General features: G+C 41.2%; 1 protein-coding gene across 7 annotated transcripts in view; it reads right to left on the bottom strand.

Moving 5' to 3' along the window:
• IL1RAPL2 (interleukin 1 receptor accessory protein like 2) overlaps positions 1–16,317 on the bottom strand; it is a 349,905-nt gene that overhangs the window by 166,926 nt on the left and 166,662 nt on the right. The window contains exon 1 of one of the 7 annotated variants that reach the window (XM_085060504.1): positions 5,811–6,079. The exons of the other annotated variants lie outside the window; for them this stretch is intronic. The gene's annotated coding sequence lies outside the window, so the exon portion shown is untranslated. Of the gene's footprint in view, positions 1–5,810; positions 6,080–16,317 lie in introns of those variants that run through there. 7 annotated transcript variants of the gene reach the window in all.

Raw genomic sequence — 16,317 nt, 5'->3', positions numbered from 1 at the left:
GACAGATTATCAATAAGCAAACACATCACCTAAAATTAATAGACTTGATTAAATATGTAGCTTTTAAAATTTATTGATCATTTTAAACAACAAGTAAATAGAACATCTTTACCCTTAATGCAGCACCTCAAATTCAACCAAATGACACTCAGGTTGCCTCTTCCACAGTTACAACATCAGTTCTCAAACTATAACTGTTGGATATCCTCATATATTCTTCATTTCATACACATCTTCAAGTGCATTGCTCATCATTCAAATGCACTGCTCATCATGCGATTTTTTAAGATATTTCCTAAACAAATGTAGTAAGCCAAATTTCTACAAATGGTGTAAGGGCTGGTCAGGTCTGGTCCCACTTTTAGTGGTTTTTAAAGCCTTTAAATTATGTCAATCATCTTTTCATGCTTCTCTTTAATCATTCAAGAGTAACTGTGATAAATGGAAGGTTTTCATTTTCCCATTGCAGTAAATCAGCTTTAAGTATACTGTGATCACATGAGCCATGCACCCGAACTGTGTGTTAAACCTGCTGACACTGACCACTTTCATACTTGCCTGATACATAAACTTCCATGTAACATCTTGCTGCAAAAATATTTGTACAAAGAAAAACTAACATAAGCTCAGGAGGGAAGGGAAGCCCACTACTCAAAGCTGTATTTTTAATGTACCTACTGTCATGAGGGTATTGACAGGTGAAGGCAGATCATGCAATACTTTTACCCCAGGGTGTATCCTGTTGCTGCCCCTCTCCCCACAGGGAGGTGCAAAAGCAGCAGCTGGCTATACCAGCTGACTTCTTTCTTCATCAAAAAAGCCCCCAAACCAATCCCTTCACCTGAAGTTATGTACACACTGTTTCAGTTAACTTACATTTTCATTTCCATCCTCATTTTGCTGAAAACACCCTACTGATTTAAATTAAAATTCATTGCTTTTAACGTCTGCTGGTAACGACATCAACTGAAAGGCCAGCAGCAATTTACTGATGTTCTTTTTCCTTGCTGCTTCCTCTGTGTCTTCCCTCTAACACTTAGTGCCACACACAACAGGACAAGTTTGGGTAATCATGATTTGAAAATCCTGTACTGAAGCATTTATTCTCAGAGCATCTCCTCCAGGTTTATAACATCCTTCACCATGACCAAAGCTGCACATTGTAACTCGAACATGCCCTTGCCAGGACCCCAGGAAACATGGCATTGACCTCTCTCTGAGCTGATGCTACACAGACATGGGCAACCTGCAGCAGAACTGGAGAAAGAACCCAGTTCTCCCAGTCCTACAACCCTATCTAATCCAATAATTTTACATTAAATGCCTAGTTCTGACACCATGAGTTCTTTTATATAGGTGACAGGACTTTTATATTGAACAGGCATCATTGTACTCCATACAGAGCTGCCTCAGAAAAGCTCTGTGCTTTTTGTATGTCCTCCTCTTTAGGCTGGTGTGATTTACAATAAAAGAAAAGTGCAGAGCTCACAGCTGCCTTCTCTCAGCAAGAGATGTGAAAGGCAATGGTAAGATCTCCAGATGGCTCATCCCTTGTTCTCCAGGACACACAGGTATTCTCAAAGGCACCCTCCCTCCTGCACTTTAGCAAAGTCACAAGAGTCTAAGTAGGGCCATAAGCTGAAATGAATACAGGTGTCCAGAACAGGGATTTAGATCCAAACTAATTCAGCCAATCTAATTAATTCTGTCAATCTTGTGTCAATTGAATTCTGTCCCATTATCTAACACTTTCAAACCTGTGCTGGTTCAGCAAAGTTAAACCACACCAAAGAATAACTAACAGTGAGACACACAGGGAAAGCCTATGGGTCATGGAGAGCAATGCCAGGTTTTCATTTATTTCACAGAGCAGAGTCACAATTAGTGAGAGTTCTGTAGTTAGGTACTAACCCAATACAGAAATCCAAATTTGGAAGCTGAAAAGACCCTGCTTCCAATGAAATTTTTCCCGTATCCACACCAAACAACTTGTCAAAGCACAGCTCAAATGAACACTAAGCATCTCTTGGTGTCATTCAATCTGCCTCTTCTTCCACTTTCATTCGAAAATTTCCTTACAGTGTGCACTTCTCTACTATTTTAATTTCAGAGTTTGAGCTGTTGAAGTATATGATGTACAGTGCAATAGATAAAAGGCATTTGAAAAGTAATTTACAAGCAGGTCCCCAGAGTGACTAAAAACCATCTCCAACTGCCCCAGAGGACAACACAGCTGTGGGGTCAGTGCTCTGCTGGCCACTGCCAGCGCTCCACTGGAGGCACTGGACATGGTGACCTGAGCCCAGCACAACACCAGCATGGCAAAGAAGAAAGGAAAGAAAAGGAAATTTTCACTAGAGACCTTTTCCCCTTTAACAGTATCTGAATGGAAGAATTTGAGCAGCCCACAGGAGGCTGACCCCAACAGGGAGTGGGAAGGTGCAGGCAGGCTGCTGCCCATGGCCCTGCCTGCCCCAGTTGCTCCCCTGTGACAGCTCTCCCTGCAGCAGACCAGGAGGGGGTAATTACAGAGAGGAAAGCACACAGGGAACAGAGCAGCCAGTCATTATAGGGCTGATGACATCTGCGGAGGGGAGAAGTCTCACAGAACGCCTTGACTAAATCTTAATTATTGAAGAAAGACTAATCAAACAGAAGAGGACTTTTTCCCCTTGCTCTTTTTTTCTTTTAAATACACAGTCAAGAATGTTTCCTCTTATGAAGCCGTAGAGGCTAAAATCTAGGTCAGGCTCCCTGAGCTCACATGGAAGCTGAAATTTTTCCTCTTGCCGTGCTGTCAGTCACTGGAGCGTGAGCATTGTTAGATTCGTTTGGAGTATTCTCCAAGCTGTCATTACAAATGACTGGAGCTGCTTAGGTGGAGTTCAGCACTTCATTATCCAGAACAAAGTTTGCTGTCATTTTTGTTGGGCTGGCTCTCAATATGTAATATAATCAGGGTGGTGAGGAAAATAATAGCATTAGAGAGGCACTTATTATATAATAAATGTATATACACCATTTCTCTGCTACCCTATAATCACCTGGTAAGTGCCTGACTGAAAGCTCATTCAAATTAAATCCTGTCTATTGTGAGCGTACTTTAGACGCTTTCAATAAAGACTTTTTTTTATTTGGAACACTAAGAGAATATGGAAAACATTGTCCCATTTTTATCCTAGGTTCCTAAGGAAAAGTGGTTTGCCCATCTATCTGTCAGTCTCCCCATCTCCTTAGCACAACTCCTACCCCAACTGACTAAATTTAACCCTATTGCATAGAACATGAAACTGCTCTGATACACAAGAGTCCCACATGGGCGCAGGAGAGAGTCCCAGTGTGGCTCATGGGCTGGGAAACACAGCAGCAGTGAACCACAGTGCAGCCCCACTGGGCCCATCCCAGTTACCCATCCAGGCTACTGCAGCCTGAGCAGAGAGTGAATTGAAAATGAAGGCAACAAAACTATTAAGCAAATTATAGATTAAGTTGGCTGACAATAAGTTACTGTACTTTTATGTTAGCAATCACCCAAAGCGAGTACTGCATCTTCTTCCTCAACATTTCCTGGCAATTTCCCATTACTCTTATTTTAAATAAATCTAGCTGTCTAGGGAATCTAGATGCATTTTAACATGAACCATAATAATTTATGAGCAATTATAGAGGAGCATGTACATAGTCTCTGAGTAATTTGTCTTTCTGATTGCTGTCACATGAATAATTTTTTGCATTGCGCATCTGCCTGTTATAATTTTTGTAGGGATCTGTCACCTACAGCAATTTATATCATGGCATTGTTAAACATGTTTGCCTACCTTGTTACCTGAAAATCTCATTTTAAATTGAAATCATCTACAAATAAATAATTAAAAAAAATAATACACTAGCTAATGTATTGAATTTATTGCTCCACAAAGCAGGCAATGCTTATGACTGTAGGTACCTAGACAGAAATAAAACCACCATTCCTCTAACACAAGAGTTATATTTTTATGTATATATTAGCTGTAGAACAGCAGAGTCCAGGAACTGATATCCATCATGCTCGGGGTTTGCAGACATGTAGCAATGATAGATGCACTCCATTAAGAATGTCCAAAGAGGAATGGAAATTTTTTAGAGTCTTAAAGGGGAGAAATCAGGTACAGCCTATGAATTCTCGGCAACTTGGTATTTTCAGATGTTGATTCTGGAGAAAAGGGAACACGCCCTGCATTTGAGCACACACAATAAAGCCTTTAGCAGCTTTGGCTGGATGTGATCTTCTCAAGGGTCAGGGTGTTGGATCAGCCTCACCATATAGAATTGGTTTCACATCTCTGGCTATTTGGCTGTACTGTGCTTATGCTGCTGCAGTGCTTGCAGACCTCTGCCAGCTCCCCATCACAGCCTGGCACCACCATGTGAGAGCTGAACATCAGCAGAGCCCAGTGTGGGTCCCCTGTCTCCACCCAGAGCTCTTGCACCTCACACCATGAGCCATCAGGGAGCTGAACTGCCTAAAAACTGACACAAACCAACACACCCTTCCAAGTATACTTTAAATACTCCAGTGCTTGGCAGAGAACACATTTCAAATAGCACACTCTCTCGACCACTCTGTGCACTGCTCAAAATCATTGGTGTTACCTCCAATGCTGGGTGAGATGTCTGCATTCAGAGCTACCTCAGCTTAGCTGACCAACCAAACTGGATGGTTAAACAGCACTCCCAAATCTGTTAATAAAACTTCACTCTACTGAGAGACTTCTGAGCTGATATCTCTGACATGAAGAGCAAGTTACCTGCCTTTACAGGGGAGAAGCCCATGCTAGCAACATTCCAGGAGCGAGTGGAAGATGGCCTTGCCCAGCACCAGAGAACAATTGTAAAGAGCAGGAAGGGAGGGAAGGAGGGGAAAGTTCAGGTAAAGTGTCTGTCATGTCTCTTTTCTGTGAGTTTTACCTTTGAATCAAGTGGACTCTAGTTTTTGACTCTATGTTCATATTTTGAACTGCATTTTAGAAAAAATTCAAATACTTGTCCCCTGAGGGACACAAAATCAAAAAATATATCTTTTGGAAATAAGACCACTTAGAAAACTACCAATCTTGAGCAAAACCAAGTTTATCATGGTTCAACATGTGTGAATTTTGCCATGCTTTTCCTACAACCTTGTTAACAACTCTTACTAATTCATTTCTATGACAGTAACACATTGTTTCAGCAATAGAACAAGATTATTTTGCTGTAGAAACACAACATCTAAGAATAGGATCACTCACAGACTGTAGTTTCTCTACTCTGATCTCCATTTTCTGAATATTTTCCAGCTGAATTAGACTATTCAAACTTAGCGGTGAAAAAGTTTGGAACTTTCAAGACGTGTAAAAGTGCCAATATTCTAAAATTCCCAAAACAAGTGATGATGAGTGCAAAAAAACTGCATTACATTTAGCAACGTGCAAATATTTCTCCAAATCTGTTCCAAAAATAAGGAAAAATGCATTTAGATACCCTTGTATACAACCTACTTTTTTTCCCCAATTTTTGATCAAAGCTTCAAATTTCTATAAGATGGACTAAAAGGTTTTTAAGACTTGAGTATGCTTCATTTTTTTTGACCAGCTTTTCTTACGATCCACAGCTAAACAACCCAACTCAAATGTCAAATATTCCAGCCGAACACTCCTTTGAGGTCAAACTCACTGTAAATATATACTGCCAGAGGTTCAAATAACCACAGATTGCTCTGCCCTGAATTACATATGCATATGGAGCCAGGAGCATTTTAGCCTTACACTGAAAATGCAAAAAAAAGAACTTACTGGTAGATCACCAAAATTCTCTAGGGAGACAAAAATCCCTGAACAAAGTCTCAGCTTCCGGGAGCAATGGCATATTAATGAGGTCAAGGCTTAGAAATTATACTTGAAGAATAAAAATGCTGCAGCAGTGTCAGCAGTAGTAGAAGTGACTGGACAGGGGCATTTCATCCTACAGCACTTGTCAGAGCTGGCTTTTCAGGTGGCACCTTATCACAAGGGTTTTCGGGAACGCTTGCTGATGGAGAGAAGAGCAAATCACAGCTGGCAGGTTAAGATCTTGCTGGAGACAGGGAGCTTTGAGACACATGCCGTGATGGAAAGGAAATCTCTGTTGTCATCATAATCTTTGCTATGTCTTCCAAGTCAGATGTTCCAGGAGACAGATGGAACCTGAAGTGCCCTTCCAAAGCTGTGTTCTTTGCGTGGAGCTGAGGGCTCTGCTGAGCACAGAGAAAGGGAGGGGGAGGGCACTAAAGCAACGCTTCAAAATGCAGCATATTCACCCTACAAATGAGTATCTGGTGACCTGAGCAGTACTCAGTGTTAATTTAGTATTTACCAAGCATAAACTTAGCCAAACCAGAAAAAAACTTGAAACTTACAAAATGCTATGCTACCCAAAATTCCAGGCAAAGAGAAGCAAGGAAAGAAAGAGAGGGAGACAGAAGGAGAGAAGAGATCTAGAAGAACACACAGAGAGCTCCCACCTCCTAGGACTGCAGCTGGGTCAGGACAGGAGCTCCATGCAGGGTTCTAGGCTGTGACCATGTGCTGACCTCGTGCTCTGCTCTTTAAGCCCCACAACCTTCATGCATTGCCCCTTAGGTGGGACTGCTGGTGACTGGCCAGGTGAACACCTGGGCCACCCCCTGAGTCCAGGAGTGACAGCTCAGCCAGCCTTTGGGGCAGCTCTGGGTCACAGCAAGTGCTAAAGGCCTCACCTTCAGCAAAGCCCGGCCAGCCCCTCCCAGGAGATGCAGGAACTGCCATTCCAAGATGTTCCCAGACAGGCAACCTCCAGTCTCTGACAGCAGCCTGCCGTGTTGTCCTAATCACTTCAATATCTAGCAGGTTTTTAAAGAGCCTGTGCTGCAGTAAACAGTACGGAAATTGGAACTTATAAAAGTGGTTTGGTTTAAAATATTCAGTGTAATGCCTTGATTCTCTGCAGCTGTCACCATGTTAGAAAACAATGTAAAAGGCACCTTGAAAATCAACAGCAGTAGAGCCAGGACATGAACAATAAAGAAAGCACGCTTTATGGCTTCATGCTTTCATGTATTTTGTGAAGTCCCAGAGATGGACTGAAGGCATGTGTCCCAGCCTGTCCTGCCTTCTCAGCTCCCCCAGCTGCCAGGCCACCACCCTTCTCACTGCAGTTCCCCTGCTGCCATGGGGCAGCAGATTTGGAAGAGCTGTTGGTGAGGTCATTAACAAATCTCCAGCCTCTGCCCAGCCTCCCACTTTGCTCCACAGAACTAAAGCCAAGTGGGTGATCTGCAGCAAACAAGGTATCCAAACCACTAAATTTCTGTTCTTGTATGAGGATCTATAAATTAATCCCTATTTCTTTAAAGTCGTTCATGAAATAATATGACTAAATTAGCACCAACTAACAAGGTATCGTTATTTTAAGCAAGTATGTTGCTCTAGATTGGAGTGGCCAGATCAGATACGGGACATTACATATACTTCTTGGACTGGCCAAGTAAAAAAACTTTCCTGTTTAAATCCTAAAATTTTAATTCCATAAATGAACAACTCAGGCAACCAACAAGTCAGTACAAAAACAGGTATGAACTCATAGACTTTAAATTAGCTGTTCATCCAGCTCTGAAACCCACCTGAAGATTTTTTCTTTTCTCATGTTGTCCACAAAATCTACTAAACCAAAACAGTTCTCTTTTCCAAGCTTCAAAAAGGGGAAAAAAGGAATTTTTTTCCTAGCATGTTGCACAGTGAATGTTGCCATTTTTGTTAACTCTTTGGATTCCTGAGGGAATTAATGAATGATGGAAAAGCTCAAAGAGAGATTTCCCAGTATCTCTGATATTTCTTTGGTGCAGAACTATATTCAGACAAAGGAGATAGAAAGCAAGAAGGATCAGTATCTAAGGCAGAGCAGTAACTGATACCAGTGAAAAGTAAAACAGACTGAAAATATTTTTTTTGCATTTATAAAAAAAGTTTTATCCTAACAAGACTTTGGGTAAGAAGCAACACACTGAAGACACACTTTACACCTAAAGACATGTGCATTTAATATTTTAAGTTGTGTTGACTATACATGAGCTCTTTAAGGACACCCTCTGACACAGTTTCAATATTCTCCAGCCAACTACATTTACCATGTAAACTTTCATACAGTTCTGTTTTTATATCTTTAGCACCATGCAAACTTTGGGAACAAAGCTGAATTCATCTCAATAATTGATGAGTCTCTTTTCATTAGTTCCTTTGAATAGTTACTGAAGGTAAAGTAAATGAAAACTAGCTCCCAGATCAGGCAGTTCCAGTCTCAAGTAATCACACAATTAGAAAACTCTATATCAACTGCTTGTTATTCCCAAAAGGGAGTTGGAGGAAAGAACTGTGAATAATAAGAATTTAAAATTAAAGAGAATGAGCCTCTATTAACTTGGTAGCCCCTGTGGGGTAGAAGAACTGGTGTACATGCACAAGATTATTTTATCTCTCATCTGTTTTTCAAGTATGTGGACAGTCTGAATTGGATTATCTGCTCTGAGAGCACAGTCCTCTTGAGTTTGGATTAGGTTAGGAAGACAGACTCCCTGTTGAACACACAGGGCTAAATTCATTTCTTCCACTGTGTGTAGAGGGGAATCCTTGAGAGACACAGGGCTGCTGTAATAAGGGCTCCTACCACATCTCACCTGTGGCAGAGCACTCAACAGGAAAAGAGAGCAAGGAGATTATCAAAAGAGCCCAGCACAAGAGGAAAGCAGGACTGAGTTATTCCTGTGGATGATGTCCACGGTGTTTGTGCAAGGCTTAAGCAATAATTAATTGGGACACCTCAGCAAGGACTTTCCTGGCAGCCCAAATTCCCCATTTACCATGGGCAACTGGTGCCTGACCAACACTCCTCCTGGCCCACACAGCCAGCCTTGCCAGATTCCAGACCTCCAGGGTCTTCCAACCCACCTGACCCCATGGGTTGTCCTACACCAACACAGCCCTCCACAATTCACAGACACATAAAGAGAGCCTTTCTCACAAACATCCAGATCTACCCTACTCATTAATTGTTTCTTTTCTAGCTTACAAAGATGCAGTTTGTCCATCAGAAGGTTACCCAATGCTTTACAAAACTGATTCCCTGTCATAAACACACTAGGTAAAATGAATGTTTTGGGACTTGGATATCTGTAAAGTACCATATGAACACATAGCAATGTCAAAAAAAAAAATTAAGAGAGAATGCCCAATTTTTAATGAGGACATCCACATGAATAGAAGGGAACAAGTCAAGTTCATCTTAATTTACTTGCAACAAATAACTCTTTTGGTCATTTGCTTCAACTCTACACATTTACCTCTGGGTATTTAGATACACTTGCCATTTTACAATTGCTGTACCATTCTTCCTGTTATCTGGAACAGATAATTTCAGCTGCAGTGAGCCAATTATCATTTCCAATTGCATGACAGGAGGACCTCTGTTTGAAAAGGTTGTGACCCACACTCTAACCTAGGTTGTAATTTCTCCTCTCATTTAATTCATTATCTGCATGTATGCAGCAGAATTTAAATAGGAAACCCCCTTGACTGTAGAACACTCTAAATTCCATTTCAGTAAAATGAACATTCACAAATCAAAACAGTATTTGCTTTTATAGGACAGCCATGAATAGAAGTGTTAGTGGGTTATTTGATTAAAATATGTCTGTAAGTGATGAATTATGAAGTGCTTTCAGAACGAGATATTTTTAAACAGTAAACATTGTTCTTAAGACTTGTTTCTATTTAAAATAAACAAACAGTTATCCTTATTGCAAGCCATTATAATTATATGTAAGAAAGGAAAATGAAGGATGATTGAAAAATGAGCCACTAAAAGAGCTACCTGTGCTACAGACGTGCCTCTCGAGGCAAAGTGGCAATGCAGTGCTGTGCTCTGGAACACAGCATTGCACATTTGCTGAGGAACACCCTTTATTTATATATCCATTTTCTAAAAGCTGCCAATTGCAACATCCTGCAGCACTGTACCCAGCAGCAGCCCCTCACCTCCAATGAAAACAAGGGCCATGTTGATAGGACCACATCCAGCTCCTGTTCTGGAAAAAAGGCCATGGGGGGAGAGGAGCTGCCATCAGAGCCCCCCATGACCTGCCAGTTCCACCCAGATCCCCACCCACTTCCAGATGAGCTGTGAGTGGTGACTCTGAGCAGGACTGGTCACCAGTACCATGACTCCTCCCAGAGCCCTCTCAGGCTCCCATTCCTGGAACCTTGCTCCTCCTGAGCCCCAGCCCTGGTGATCATCCCTTGCTGGGGTAGAGGGGCCGTTTTGTCATTACTAGGACTGCAGCCCTCCACAAGGTCCCATTCCCAGGGACTTCATCCTATTTCCAGTCATTTTCCAAAGTCTTTACTCAGGAGCTTCAGAGCAAAGGCAACACTTACTAAAACCTGGCAGAAACTGGTCCTGCTTCAAGCTGAGGCAGAGCAGTGGCTGTTCATCTTCCAAGGAGAGCCACCATAAAGCAGACAGATCCCAAACCAGACCAGTTTACAGCCTTCTCCTCACACTTCCTTGTAACTTCACAAGCCAGAAACAAAGCTGGCAACAAGAACATTTCATTTATTAGTAAGCAAAAGCAACAAACTGCAAATACTTCATTACTAATACATCATTTGCTCAGAACAGTACAAAACAAACAGGTCTGTGTTTTATTCATGGGCCTCCTGTCATCCTCAATGGCCCTGACTTGCTGCAAACGCAGCTGCTGCCTGTTCCACCGAACAGCGATGGGATGGGATGGGATGGGATGGGATGGGATGGGATGGGATGGGATGGGATGGGATGGGATGGGATGGGATGGGATGGGATGGGATGATGGAGATGTTTGAGCTCCAGGGCTGAGGCTGAGCAAAGGTGGGAGTTGGGGATGCAGGATGGGAGCTGGAGAGCTCTTGGCACCTCAGGCTTTTCTTTGGATGTCCTCTAGGTGGGACACTGTCCTGCAGCCCCCCCATCCATCAGCACATTGTTATTAAATCATCACAGCACAATGGTAAAAAGTGCCTCAAACTTGTCATAAAAACCTCCACCCAAGCTACTGATAAACCAGAAAAATTGCATAACTGGAACAACATGTTTAATTAATGTCTCTCCACTGGTTACCCAGCACTCAGTAGGCAATGTGGAGATGGCTCATTTTCTGTCATGCTTCTTGCTCACTCACTCCCAGTTTCTTATCCTAACCCCCATTTCCTATCCCAGCCTTGGGAATTGACTGCCAAAACAGCTTGAAAATAACTGTTTATTAATATTTTTAAATTATTAATATGACAAAGCACTGAGGTGACTACACCTGGTCTGGCCACTGTAAGGATCACCCCAAAGAAAACCACTATGTTTTCCACTTAAGGAACCCTGCTTTGAAACATGGAAAATCAGTACTTCAATTCTTAAACAGAAAAAAAATCACAGTGATTAAGGAAGACAGGACAGAAATGCAAAGCTGGATCCCCCTCTTTCTCCATCCATCTTCTTTATAGAGAGGGGGCTCATTTCCAAGCCTGGCTGAAGTTACCTCAATAAGTTTGAGGGGCTGCAAATGCTCAGTGCCTGGGGGACTCCAATCCCTGCTCAGGGCAGACAGGCTGGCCCTGCTCCTCTCAGAGGGCTCCTGCCTCCCACCTCAGGGCTGAGGCTCTCCTGCCCACTGGTCCCTGCTCCTTCCCTCACTGCCCCTGCTAAACCCAAGTAGAATTCACCAAATAGTGGGGAAGTTTCCCAGTGGGCTAGCTGAGCATGGGAGGGAGGATTAATTATGACACACAGTGTTGTGAGTGGACGCATTGCCAATTAAAAATGCTCTATTTAATTCAACCCAATTTTATTATTGTTTTGACTGTATTATGTTTTGCAGCTCACAATGACAGATTTTTCAGTTGAGATGACAGAACTGTCATCTGTCCAACTCTACATCTAAAGGAAGAGGAAAAGGACTGTTCCCAGCTGGAGGGGAAAAAGCACACAGGAGGCATGTGACCTCAGGGTAGGAACTTTGAGTACAGACAGGGAAGTGAAGTGAGAGGTGTCTGACAGACTAACACGTGTTACTGGGGCACAAAAAAAAAAAAAAAGCACTTTGAATCTGCTCTTATCAAGGCTAAAGCAGAATTTAATGGCAACAAATCATTCTTGTTTCCCCAAGATACAGGGTCCAGCCTCAGAGGTGTGGATGGCATCCAGCTCCCACGGAGATCAGTGCACCCCACACAACCTCTGCATCCTGCAGCACTGGGGGACGACACTCCTGGGAGCACGTCCCTTCAGCAAACCCTCTTTGTGAGAGGGGAAGAAGAATAAAACAGAGAGAGGCTGTGTTAGAATCAGGCGTATGAATCAGAAATAGAGATGCAGACGTCATGCAAACTATGTTAAGGGAACTGCTGATAAAGAGGAGTTCTTCAAAGATGAAGACTGTCTGTTGTACTTCTGTTAAAAATAAGACTATCACAAATGCAATCATATTTTTTCATGTGTCACTTGTGAAATAAATGACATTTCACTGTGAGGTTGACAGTGTAGGAAATGCAATTAGAATTATTTGCATATTAAAGACATTATTATGTCTTCATTGTAAATGTTTCCATCATGATGACTTTGAACAGAAATATTTCTGCAAACAGAAATATAAATATCCTCATGCCAGATTTCACATAATCTGAAATCGTGCTGTGTCAAGTTGTCAATTTTAAGAATTCTTGTAAACCATTACAAATCTCATTTTAATCTCTCCAATGACTCATCTGCTTTTACATAATTGAAAATAACCACTGCTTGAAATGGGTTAATTTTGATATGCAGTGAATAACACGGTGCCAGAGCCCTTCTAGCTAACCACTGTTTTGAAAAGCTGTACTAAGTTTTCCATCTCCAGATTGCCTAGGGCTGCATAAACCTTTACAATGCAATTTTTTGGCCGTTGTTTAACACAAAATAATCCAAAGAATGTCATCAAAATGATGAGAGTTTGATTTTTTTTTTCCTCTTCCCTGGGACTGATTAGTGTGTCTTCAGTAAGAAAGATAAGCAAACACAATCTCATTAACGAGCAATGAACTTTAGATAACAAAAAGCACCACTAATAGCCCAGTTGCTATTGAACTGCTTCTCCTGTTAGAAGAGACAAATCTACTCAGCAGGAATCACGGACCCTGCACTTGCTTCTATTTGCATATATTTAAAAATAGTCTTGGCACTCCAGAGAACACAGATAACATGCCTGAAGGATGGGAGGGATGACAGCAGTGCCCCAAATGACCCAAACCAACAGACATGCAAACACAGGCATGGACAAAGGGGACTGGAGTTACAAGAATATAGTGCAAGAAGAGTCATTTTCAACCTGGTTTTGCAAACTCTACATTAATTAGGAAAGGATTTCTCAAATGCCTATGCATCTCCAAACTTTGTACTGGGAAAACCATTTACTGCTAAATGACAAGTGTAGGCTGCATGCTAAATATTCTGAATTTTTGTTTCTCTAAACTACTGTTAACCCAACATTATTCCTGTCTACCTTCAGTTTTTAAATGGAATTACATATAGCCTGCAGCTCCGAATCTAAATGAAAAATGTAGCTCCTATTGAACATTAGGAAAAAAGAAGGCAAAAGTTAATGAGATTTAAATTAGTAACAGCCAAAGCTTTCCCTTAAAGAAAACATTATTGATTTTAAAGAGCTACCTAATGAAAAAGAATGGCACTCATTTAAGATTTTGCATGAACTACATTAGAGTTTCATTTGTAATAATAAATAAGGATGTGCTTTATAGGGCAATGAATCAGCAAAATTTATGTACGTATTTTTATGAGTTAACTACACATTCCCTAAGCCCTTAATCACAGTTTTGGGTGAACTGTTTATGGCAGTAAAGAAATTACAATTTCTAAGGCCCAGACTGTGACGATAATTAAGTACCCATTCCATATAACAGTTAAACACCTATACAGTTCCTGGGTTTATAATCTATTCTTCATTTGTAAAGTGAAAATGCATATTGTTTCCCTTTATTAAAAAATGTTTCTATTTTCAGTTTAAATAACTGATTATTGGAAACTGATTATTATCCTATGAATGCTCTGCAGCTTTTATACACTAAGAATAAAAAATATTACTGCCAGGAAAAGCAATACATAGACTTTGTAAATTCCCTGAATAGGTAGGAAATTTGTTGAGCTGTTGGTTTTCATATATTTTCATTATTTTAGTAATTTTATACAATCACAAGATACTTCATCATATCAGTACAATTCAGGAATATAATACTGTGATCCTATGACATTTAAATATGGAATACTGGTGACCATACAGTTTCTTCTCTGAGAACTGCTGAGAAAAGAGATGAAGTCCAAGGTCCCCCAAGCAAGTTTCAAATTACTTTTAAACCCAACGACTCATACAAAAAGTAAGCATTGCCTGAACCTGGTCCAAACAGAATTTCACCTCATAATTAATTAAAGCTCCAGACAAAACCCATTAGAACAACAGGAACATTCAGTTCATTTGCTGAGATACCTGAAAGTGCTAAAACTTTAAACTCCATAAATTGCTAAATTCCCTCTCAGATGCTGAAACCAAGTTTGCCTGGGGGAATGCCAAGCCCCCTGCCTGGTTCCTCAGCTCCCACCTGGGAGGTGTCTGCTCAGATTCACTGTTTAAGCCACAGAGCTGCTCGGCAGCACCTCACAGGGCTGTCAGTGTGTTCCCTGCTCACACACACTGCCCTCCACCTGCTATTGATGACCAACAGTGGTGTTAACTCCTCACCAGCTCTAAAGATGACATTTCTCTCTTACACCAAACCAGGAACAAAGGTAACTGCAGTTTCTCAATGAAGCAAGCAACATATGTCTCAAATTAGGCTCGTGCATGCCAAGATGACAAAGAACATGTAAAGGTGCCCCATATGGTACAGCAAATACCAAAATCCCAGCACAGCACTGCTCTTGCAATCCAATTCACTGGGACAGCACTTCCCAGGGGAGATCATACTTGTCTAAACATGTCTGAACAGTTGGACTTCATCTTTGCTTTGTTAAAGCAAAAGATAGATTTACAAAGAGATTCATTTATTTTTAATAAAGAACATTCATACACATTAATTTCACCTGCCACATGACGGTGCCTTAAAGAGATTCTTTAAAGTAACTGAATAAAACTTAATCCATCTGTTTCACAGAACTAAGAATTACATCTGCCTCTCCTCCCTCACCTCTCCCAGTTCAATCCACAAAGTGGATTTCCTCCCAGAGGCAAGCCAGCTCTCAAAAATGAAATCTTTGGGAAGAATTTTGGTGGACAGAAGGAAATTGTTACTCAAGTATACTAGGTTGGTTTTGTACTTTGTTCTTCCCATTCTTTAATTATAAAGTAAATTAATAATCAAGAGCATTATGTTTGTGCTATTGCCTAAGGCATGACAAAAACAATTGAAACTGCAGGAATTGCATCCCTGAATGGATCTTATGGGAAATAATTAATAGAATCTAGCCCACCATTGCTTGTTCCTCTAAACTGTGTGTTTTAGTAATGTTCAATAAAACTCTTTGGAGACGAACAGAAGTGATTCCTTCCTTCCCCACACAAATGTGACTGGAGTACACTGCATGCCAGTGAGATGCACCAGAGAGCCTCTGTGAAGGCTTAGGGCAGCAGTGGGAATGGGCACAGTCATTCTGTAACCCCAGTCTGAGTTTAGATCTAAGCCAAAGGGACTAAGAATTACCAGTGGACTGAGGGCATCAGCTGGCAGTTGGAACAGTCCTAAATTGAATAACCTAGGCTAGGTCTGTGGGAAGCAATAAACAGCTGCTACTCACCCTGCTGCTGCAGTGATTTCCACATCTAAGTAAAGCTAACATTTAAAATGTTTCTGTCTTTTATTTGATTCCACTTTATACCACACTGTTTCTCTTCTGTTATTTCACAGATGATGCAGAGGTTACTTTTTGGTGTATTAAGGCCCAGAGCTCAATAAGTCCCAGTTTAAAGCTTATTTCCCAGAAAACCAGTTTGTACACAGCTCAGGCTGCTCTGACAGTAGGCAGCCTTGTACTTCTTAACATCCTCCTGACTTTAATTACCATTGCCCACATTTAATGGTGAAAGTTTACCACATCACTTCTGACTTCTGAAACTTACACAAGTAACAGGCTTCCACAAGCTTTTTTTCTTTTTTTTCCCCCTTGTGTCTCCTTTAGGTTGCTTTCTTTTTTGCATTGTTTCATCCCACAGAGTTTAAC

This window comes from Lichenostomus cassidix, chromosome 4A (assembly GCF_008360975.1).
Source record: "Lichenostomus cassidix isolate B80296 chromosome 4A, HeHo_3.0, whole genome shotgun sequence".
Lineage (NCBI taxonomy): Eukaryota > Metazoa > Chordata > Aves > Passeriformes > Meliphagidae > Lichenostomus > Lichenostomus cassidix.
This window is presented reverse-complemented; position numbering and strand designations above follow the sequence as displayed.